The sequence below is a fragment of the Crocodylus porosus genome, unplaced genomic scaffold (genome assembly GCF_001723895.1).
Source record: "Crocodylus porosus isolate Cpor-Errol unplaced genomic scaffold, CroPor_comp1, whole genome shotgun sequence".
NCBI classification, from domain to species: domain Eukaryota; kingdom Metazoa; phylum Chordata; order Crocodylia; family Crocodylidae; genus Crocodylus; species Crocodylus porosus.
In genome coordinates, this window is record NW_017728931.1 from 31,884,032 (window position 1) to 31,893,965 (window position 9,934).

General features: G+C 41.4%; 1 protein-coding gene and 1 long non-coding RNA gene across 4 annotated transcripts in view; one reads left to right on the forward strand and one right to left on the reverse strand.

Moving 5' to 3' along the window:
* Positions 1-2,444, forward strand: part of LOC109316428 — a 71,291-nt gene extending 68,847 nt beyond the window's left edge. The window contains exon 3 of the long non-coding RNA XR_002102838.1: positions 1,865-2,444. This is a non-coding gene — a long non-coding RNA (uncharacterized LOC109316428). The remainder of the gene's footprint in view (positions 1-1,864) is intronic.
* PTPRO (protein tyrosine phosphatase, receptor type O) overlaps positions 1-9,934 on the reverse strand; it is a 258,327-nt gene that overhangs the window by 117,690 nt on the left and 130,703 nt on the right. The window lies entirely within an intron of this gene.

Consider the following 9,934-nt stretch of genomic DNA (forward strand, 5'->3'; position numbering starts at 1 on the left):
ATGGGTCCCAGGACAGAGCCTTGAGGGACCCCACTGGTCACAGGGCACCACGATGAGTGACTGCCATCAATCAACTGACCAGTTTGGCCAAGAGGTGATCATGGGATACCAGATCAAAAGCTTTTTTGAAGTCAAGATATATGATGTCAATCTCTTCTCCCTTATGATCTTCCAGTGTGTGCGCATAGGCAATTCAGGCATTGCCATGTTAACCAGTCTGTATCAGCCACTCTGGGAAGTTCATCCTGGGGTTTCAGGTGCATTTCAGGGCATCTGATTGCATGTAATCTTTTCTTTTATAACTCAAGTCATGGCCTGTCCACTGTTGTGTCCAAGGGTATACACTGGTTATAAACTCTTTTGTGCTTTAAGCAATTTAGTTACTTTTGTGTGACCACAGAATGTAGGTCTGGGGTCTTCCACCTGCTGTGATCTTCCTTTTCAGCTTGCTACCTTTCTTTTGATATCAGGTAGTGCAACATCGGCCAGTAAATACGGGCTATCCTTAGGTGTTGGCTTTAGACAGCGTGTTATTTCATGACAGCTGCCATTTAGAACTGGGTCTAATTTCTTGGCATGAACTAATCATTCTCATACCGAACATGCATACTGTGCAGTGGAGCAACACAAGGCAATAGTATGACTGTGTGGTCAAATTTCAAAGTATGTTGTTGTAAGTGCCAACTTTTCCTTTCATCTTCTGTACATGTGCTTTAAAGATAAGTGTTTGGTAACACAGGGTTCAGGTGATTAATCACTGGGATTCCAACCCAGGTAATGTTTACTTTCTACTTGGATTCCTTATGCCATAGGTGAAAAGGTGTGATCTGCACCTTGTCTGGGTTGGCATGGAGCTGGTTCTTATTGCAATAATTGGAGAGGTTACTCAGTGCACATCAGACTGTTCTTGACAACGGTGAAATACTTCTCTTGCAACGTGATGCATAGATCATCAGCATATATGAAACTCCTTGTATTGCTCTGTATGGGTAAATCATTGGTATATATGTGAAAGAGGACCAGTGTTAGCATGCTGCCCTGTGGGAGGCTGTTTCATTGATATCTCTAGCAGTTTTGTTTCTTGCATAGTTCTATGTAAAAATATCTGTTCTCCAAAAGGGATCAGATGAGCTGAACTAAGTGGTAGTCATGCATCATATTAGACTTTGGCAAGCAGGTTTTGATGGTTGACTGTGTCATATGCCATTGACAGGTCTACAAACACAGCACCTGTTATCATCCCTTTCTCAAACCCATCTTCTATATACTGGATGATGTTTAGTATTTGGCTAGTGCAGGACTTGCCTGCTCTAACTCTGGCTTGTTCTGATATTAAATGTTGTTTGATATGAGGTGTGAGGCAATTGAGATTAAAACGTATACAGATAGCACAAAGACTGACACTGGCCTAAAGTTCTCTGGGCCAGAGACATCCTTCCCTGGATTTAATAAAGCTATTACACAGGCTCGGTGCCATAGTTTAGGTATGCTAAGGGTTGATGAGCAATTGTTTAAAAAAGTGTAATACCCATAACCTCCATAACTTGGATACAAAATTTTCACAAAAGTCTCCCCAATCTGCTTTCTTAAAATTTAAGCGTTTATGCATTTGTACCAAATTTGGAGTTATGGCTGCTGTGACATTGATAGTAATTGGTCTGTGCTGTGTGGGGAGGATTATGTCTTTTTTGCACATAAACTCTATGCTGCTGTCAACGAAGGTAAGGTTTGGATTATAGCTTCACTTCCATTGGGAGCTAGTCAAAGATTCAGGCTGCTCTGAATTGTGAATCAGTGTGGAAGAAGAGGTCCTGGGAATGGAGGGAAGCCTAAGGGTGACCCCTTTCTCTTTGACCTACCGCAGGTAGAACAGGGAATGTGGCCGAGGACTGGAGCACCATGCCGTAATTGTGGAAACAGTGTTTGGTCCAGATTGGCAGCAGCAGAGCCTGGAGAGGTACTTCTGGCCCTGAAGAGGGGCAGCTGGGGACAGACCACATATTTTAGGCAAAGGAAACACCAAAGAACTCTCCCACTTATGGTAGTCTGCAGTGAACTACAGGTTAAGACCGCAAGACAGCAGGCATGGGTGGTCAGAGTACCAGCCAACTCAGGTATTGGCGGGCAGGATATCAGGGTGACCTGCCCAACTAACAAGTAGCACTCGGGCTGAAGAGGAACCAGTTCAGAAGATGCACGGGAGCCTAAGTCCATGATGGGCTGGGGATCAGGAGGCTGCCCAGTGTGGATGCCACCAGTAACTGATTTTTGTAGAGAGATTGGTAGTCAAATTGATAGGGGGAATCAACCCTGAACACACTGGTGGACTTTGCAGTCAATGCTGCTTTATGGACAGCGATATGAATTGATGAAAGTGTTTGTTTTTGATACTACTGATTTATTCTTGACTTAATCTTCGATTTCAGTTCTGTGTTGGACTGTTAAAGAAGGGAATTGATTGGGAGGAGAGAAGGAATTGACCCTGAAGACTATACATGCCTGTCAAATTAATTCTGGTTTGTTCCAGGACTGTTGAAAAAAAATCAATTTGAGTTCACATGGGCATCCTGTCAGTTGACTCATGATAGGGGATGAAACTTTGCTGAACTACTGATCAAAAACTGAACAGTCACCACAGAGGGGCTTCAATGAGGCCTGATGTAGATTCCAGGTGGCCCAGATAGGTCTGTCGTACATGGCCTGAGGGGGTTGCACCCAAGATAAAAACGTTCAGCGTCATCAAGGAAGTGGTAAGAGCGGGGTGTAGGGGAGGGGGAGCCCCACAAAGAAATTTCTCTGACAGGTCCTGATGCATCACCCAGAGGAACCAGTTCCCCAGAAGAAGTAAGTTCCAAGTCATGGCAGGTGAGAGAATAACATCAGAGTGCAGAGCTGGGGGGGCAGCTGACATCGTTCACCAGGAAGACACCTAGGCCTTACAGCACCTACCCCCAATAATCAGGCTTAAATTATACCTCAGCCCACATCTTGACTAAGTTGTTTTTCTCATCATTTTCACTCTAACCCCATGTGACACTATGGCTAGTAAAGTCACCTATGATAACACATGCTTATTCCTGGTCTAGGTTTCCTGGCCTCACAAAGGCAAAACACTCCCCTGGAAGTTTATAAAACAGATATTATTGAGATGTTGTCCATATTAATGGTCAGATTTCAACATCATATTGTTCTTGCATTGATATTGTGTTGATGATGAGCTCTGGTTTTATGAAGATAGTACTGCTGTTTTTCTTATGCTGCCTTTCAATGGCTAATCTCATCCCAGGGATCAATGGCCTATTACTGTTTGGTCCTCTGTGGAGACACAGCACATGACAATTGTAATTGGCGTACATCCTGAAAAGAACGTCCTATTTGACTCCCGAGAGTCCCTCAATGTTTACAGAAATGACTTCCAGAGTCGGCCCTGAAAAAGATTCATTGTTGTACTATAGCAAGTCAACCAGTTGCGAGTTAGAGGTTTCTACTATATACACCTGAGATTGTTAATGACAACTTAAAATGCAATAAAAAGTACATTTTAAAAATACAATGTTTACAAGATTATTATAATGTGACCTGAAATTTGCTGTTTTAATTCCATGTGAACAGGAGTAGAGATGTGGATAACAAAGATTTAAAACATGAACACTCATATTTTTTTTTTGATTAATGACACATAACATAACAATGTGCAATTGACTGGAAACATGGTTGATTGGACTATGATTGCCTGGCACTCTACTGCACTTTTAAAAGGCTTATGTTATGTGTATACAGAGGCAGTTGGAGTTCAGCCACTTAGTGAAGTGTACCTCTGCCAAGCACCTCATATGAGATTGATCCAAGGACCCCACAAAAGATTTTCAAACTTAGCCACAGCATTTGGGTGTCCAAGTGGAAAATACTGGTTCAATTATTTTAATAGATAGTTAAGACTAAAAATGATTGTTATGATCATCTAGCTCGGAATCACGCTTCATACAGGCCATAGAATTTACCAAGCAATTCTTGCAACACATCCATAACTTGCAGTTTCAGCTACAACGTGTCTTGCAAAAACCATTCAATCTTGATTTAAAAGGCCTTGAGCAACAGCGATTCTACCACGTCCTCTCACACAGTATTCTAGTGGCTAATTACCCCCTTTTAAAACTTTATCTAAAATCACACAAATGAGTCAATCAGTGACACAGCTAGAATTAGAACTCAGATTTCCAGACTCCTGGCCTATGCTAGAGATACTCAATGCTGGTTTCTCATACCATACTTATCCAAGTCAATAGCAGTTATTTGCATTTCAAAAGATGTGTAAAAACCTTGTCACATCATTATTACATCAGCTTCCTTATAAATGTCATTTAGGTGTCAGCTTCCTATAATGGTGGGAGATAATATTTGAATGCCAACAGATATCTGTGTCCAATAATTCTGTTATGTACTTATTGAAAAGTTTATGCTTTTACATTGTATAAAATTGTTATTCTTGGACAGGAGGATAGAGAAAAAGCAAAAGCTAGAATATGACATATTTGTAAGCTGTTACTGTAATTTATTTTATGCATGTCATGATTTACCGTGTCTCCTGTAATGTTGCCTGTAGTTTCTTAGCATAGTGTTCATAACCCACCAATTATGGCAGAACTGAGGGGAATCTTAATCAACTTGCATGTTTTGGCTACACGTGGGAGAAAGGGGATCTTGATTTTTCCCCCCTCCCATTGTAACAGAGGGTTATACTACTGCTTTAGGATCATACTTTGCATTCTGAAATCCTAAAATAATCTTATATCATTATATCAGAAAGTTTCCCAGTGCATAACAACACCCATATGGGGGGCATTTTTCACGCTCACACACGATGAGTGCATCTATACATTCATTAATGCACCATGGTTACTGCACATTCAGTTTAATACCTGTAATAACAGGCACTAATAACGTGCAGTAACTGAAGCACTGTGCAGTAGTGCTGGTGCACTGTTTTTTTGTGACACTAATGCACAGAAGATTAATTCTACTGTGCATAAGCACAGCTTTTGCCATGACACGCTAACGCATAGTACAATTAGTTTACTGCGCATTTAGCATCTTGTGTAGCTGCGCCAAGAGAGACGTAGTACAAAGACAGGAAAGACCCCAAATATGTTCTGAAAACCACCTCTTCTGTTTTCCAGACCAGGTCTTTGAGACAGCTAAAGTAAAGGGCATTGAAAGATCTTAATTCACTGATACTAAGACCATAGCTTTAAAGTCATGAATGCTCTTAGACTTATTACCTGCACCTGTTTGTAGTAAATTTATGCAGAAAAAAATAAAACCACCACTTTTAATAAACTGCGTATGTCTTTCCTACAGTCATGAATAATGCAACACATGTACATACACAACTTTCAGACCAGAATGTGCTTGCCATATTGCACCTAGAAGTCCGTATGTTTTTGTGGCTCTTTAGTTGACACTGACTGCTCATGGTCCCCCAAGCCAGTCATGACCAAGCATCATTGTCTTAACTGCTCCTTTTGCAGGGAATTCTCATTTCAATGAGAGACAATAATTCCAGTTTTGTTAGATGCACCATGTCAAGACTCACCTTGAGAGTTTTTAACTTAGAGATTATAAGAGTCTGTGGTATCAGTTAGGTAAGGAGAGATACCTTGTTCATGTGGACATTTTGTGATGAAGGGGAAAACAGGGCCTGACTTTACACCTAAAATCATAGGGCTGGAAGGGACCTCGAAGGATCATCGGGTCGAATCACTTATTTGGATTTAGTGGAGATGCATCGGTTGATGTATGCCAGAGTGTTATTGGCCCCAGTGACTACTGTGCCGCATTCCCAGCTTATATTCATGCTGGGGTCTATTGTTAACCCCAGATCCCTTTCATTTGTAGTGCTGGTCAGGTTAGTGATGCCAAGTTCTGAAGAGTGCTAAGTGCAACAAGAAAGGAATTGCTCAAGGGGTCTAGAGGTATTTAACCAGGAATAATAGGGCAGGAATTAGTCAACCAAAGACCTTGATAGTAGTTTTTCCTTGTTATTCACAGGGGTTATTATAGAGACTGCCTAAAATAACCTGCTGGAAAACTGCACTTTCAAGTCTTTTCATGCAAAAAGGAAGATATCAAGGAGTGAAAATTGAGCCAGAAGAGTGGATCTCAATAATTTATGATTTGGGTTAACACGTCATTGCTCATATTACACTCTATAAATAGTGTCCTCATCAATGATGCTATTTTGGGCGTGAAAAAGTGAGTAATAACAATCTGCTAATCATATTTTATAAATAAGGCTTTTCTGTTCTGGGTGACAGCTTTAAAGAAACAATCAGATATTTGCTCTATCCTGTCTCTTGCCCCAATCCATGTAGTGATGTTTGTTTAAGAAAATATATATTTGATTTAAGACTACTGCACTTAGCTATGATTTTCTAAATCTGATACCCTAACTTTAGAACTACTAGTAGAAAATATTCTGAGATGACTGTCATGTCCTTTAGTTATAGTATAAAACCAAAGAACTGAAGTAGATAAAAAATGGAATGTTTTACATTCAGTTAAGATTGATACAAAAATACTAAAAATAATAAAAAAGTTAAATTAAAAAGAAACCCAGGTATGCAACACTTGTAAAAGCAGTAGGTAGTTAATTTTACCCTACTCACCACCATCTGTGGGAGATGGGAAAAACACAATCCTAGGAACCCAGCCCAACACAGTTTCCTAAACTGAAGAAAATTCAAACTTAAATCAGAACTTTATCCCCCTCTCATCTAGATCCAACCAGTACACATAAACCCTGAATCTTCAAGGAAGTTCAGATCTCAACACAAATATAGGACTGCATCCAAGCTATATACTTTTCTAGAAATAAAAGCATAGCAGAAAAACACTTGTCCTGAAAGAATTTATGCTCCCTTCAACCACCAGCAAATGTACACAGCCACTAAGTTATTTAGGAAGTTGAGGCAACTGAAGTGTAGCTTCAGTTGCATCGGCTTCCTACTAGAGGGCAGACTTATATGCATATGCACAGTTGGTTTCAGATCAACTGTATGCTTTAATTATAATGCCTCTTTAATTATAATGCCTATATGTAGATAGGCATGGGAAAGGCCTATTATATCACCTAAGCCAGTTCCCCTGCCACTGTTTGACTGGTCCATAGAGAACCATTATCCAGTTTATTTTTTTGTCCCTTTGACAGAACAAAGTGCAAAATCTCATTTACACAAATGAAAAATGATCTGAGTTCCATGTAGGACAGAGGGGAGGTTGAAGAGTTCCTAATAGGCGTCTCATACTAGTTTCTGAAAAAACATTTGTGGTGTTGGGAGAATATAACACAACCTTATGTATATATTATAGTTTGAATTCATACAACCCTTACATAAATAACTCTAAAAATAAGGAACACAATTAGGAAGCTATTCCACTCAGATCCATATTGTATCTGGGAAAACTGAGCACCAGAGAGCTTATCTGAAATGATAAGTCAGTGAATGAGCTAGGATAAGCAGCCAGAAGGCCTGCCCAGTAGGGCTATGTGAAGCTTCAGTCCATGATTCAATTCAGCAGAGATTTGGCCCAATTCGGTGGCTGAATCCCTGAATCTGAATCAAATCCGGAGACCCTTTAATCTCTCTGAATCGACTCGGAACCCTCCGAATGGATTTGGAGAGATTCGGAAAGATTCAGCAACTCAGATATAGACACAGCTTTAAATGTTTGCTACATACTTCAAGGTACCAGGCAGCTCATGAATTCTGTGATGCTGGGGCAGATGGAGCATCCCATAGAAACACAGGGGCTCCCTAGTGCACTTGGCAGCAGACCTGGAAGTAGACCAGAAGCACTTCCAGTCCACTTCCAGGTCCACTGGGGAGCATGAAAAGGGCCTCCCACACACCCCCCCAGCTCGATGACTGGTGCCTTCTGGGTCTCAGGGGGAGGGGTACCCGGGCTCCCCCCATGGCTGCTCGCTACTTTGGTACATAACTAAATTTTAGATTTCAGTAAAAATTAGGCATCTAGGAGCTTTTAGAAATCACAGGAGGAATGAAATGATTTTTAAAAATATAGCCCAAGATCACTAGAGGGGGGTGTGTAATGCAGGGGGAGAGGAAAGAGTGTACATTCCTGTTTTCAGCTGAAATGTTCTGACACTGATTACAACACATAAGTAGGGACCTACGCAACTTCCAGTTTTCTGGATCTCACAGCTGACTGCAAAATCAACTTTCAAAAAAATTAATAATAAAATGCTGCCTTCAGAGTGGAAGTTAGCAGTCCTCACTGCTGCCCAGGAAAAGAAGGTGCTGGCTGGCAATCAGCATGAAGGAAAGCCAGCAGCCAAGATGGCAGCCACCCCCTCATCCCTCCTCCCCTAGGGGCATCTCTACCAATCAGCAGCCAGGGGCATGGCCACCAGGAAATGCTCACAAAGTCGGTTCTTGTGCAGTGACCAAGCCACGAAAAGTCCTTTGTCTTGCTGCAAATGAAGTGCACATAAGAGAGACATAGCCACGTTAATCTGAAATCAAGAAGCCAGGGTAGATTTCCATCTTAGTCATCTGGCACATTTCACTTGACCAGTTAATAATGTCTTAAACTGTTGCCCAGCTGCATCTTAATGCAGTTAACGGTGCAATAAAACACAGGATAAGCCACAAACGTATTACAGAAAAAAAGTGTAATAACTTGTTGGCTGGTTCCTATCATGCCATTAACATATGTGGCTAGGCTGGGGCTCTTAGCCAATGGGGTGCACTATGAGCCCCCAAAGGCTGGAAGCCACCAACTGATGGGGCTTCCAGCTACAGGTGCACATCATGTGCTCCCAAAGCTGGGAGCCCCAACATCTGATCCGGGCTCCTGGCTGCTTGGGCATACCATGTGCTCCCATGGCTGGGAGCCCTCAGTTCATTTGGGCTCCCAGCTGCAAAGGTGGACCATGCACTCCTGAGCCTGGGAGCCCTCTCAGCTGATGCAGGCTGATCCAGCATGATGCACCCCTGCATCTGGGAGTCTCATCTGCTGCTGAATCCCATCATCACACCTCCTACCATGCATGTGTGGCACAGCAGGAAGTGTGATTGTGGGAATCCTGCATCAGATCCCACCATGCTTTTACCTGCACATCTGCCAGGATCCTTAACAACCAATTGAAGTATGTGTATATACACACATACATACAATACAGAAGAGCCAAACCTGACTGACCTCACAGACCATAGTACTCTGGGGAATTTATAGTTCAGGCTGAAAAAGGTAGAAAATATAAAAAGAAAGTACTCATCAAAATGAAATATGTAGTAAAACAAATGTTCCAAACCAAAAAAAAAAAAAAAGGTTTTTCCCTCCTAAAATTTAAAAAAAAAAAAGTTTTTATTTGTTAAAAATGGATCATGAAGCATATTTACCTTTCTTTGCAACAGTGCACAGGATAGCTGATTGCATAATAATGCTTTGAATTTCTGAAATGTTTTTCCATTTACATAACTTAAAACATGTCGCAGAATGGGAGGTAGATAAATATTATATCCATTTTTCAAACAGAAAGAGAGACTTTCAGAGGAGCTTAAGGGTAAATCTTTGCCACCTTATAGTCAGAATTCTGCCATTTTTGTCCTGGATATGATTTCACCTTAAAGAAACTGGGTACCTAAATCAGAGAGATTTATTTAAAGGGCACAAAAATCTGTGGCATTGCCAGGGGGAAAAAAACACGTCTACATCTTCTTCTTTTCCAGTCTACACTTTAACCACTACCCTGTATTTCCTTCCAGCATCTGTTTCTGCCAATAACCAAACAATGACTCTGGAGTAAACTCCCTTCCCTGATGGTTTCATAGTTTCATAGTAGCTAGAGTCGGAAGGGACCTAGGTAGATCATCTAGTCCGACCCCCTGCCTTGGCAGGAAAGAGCACCGGG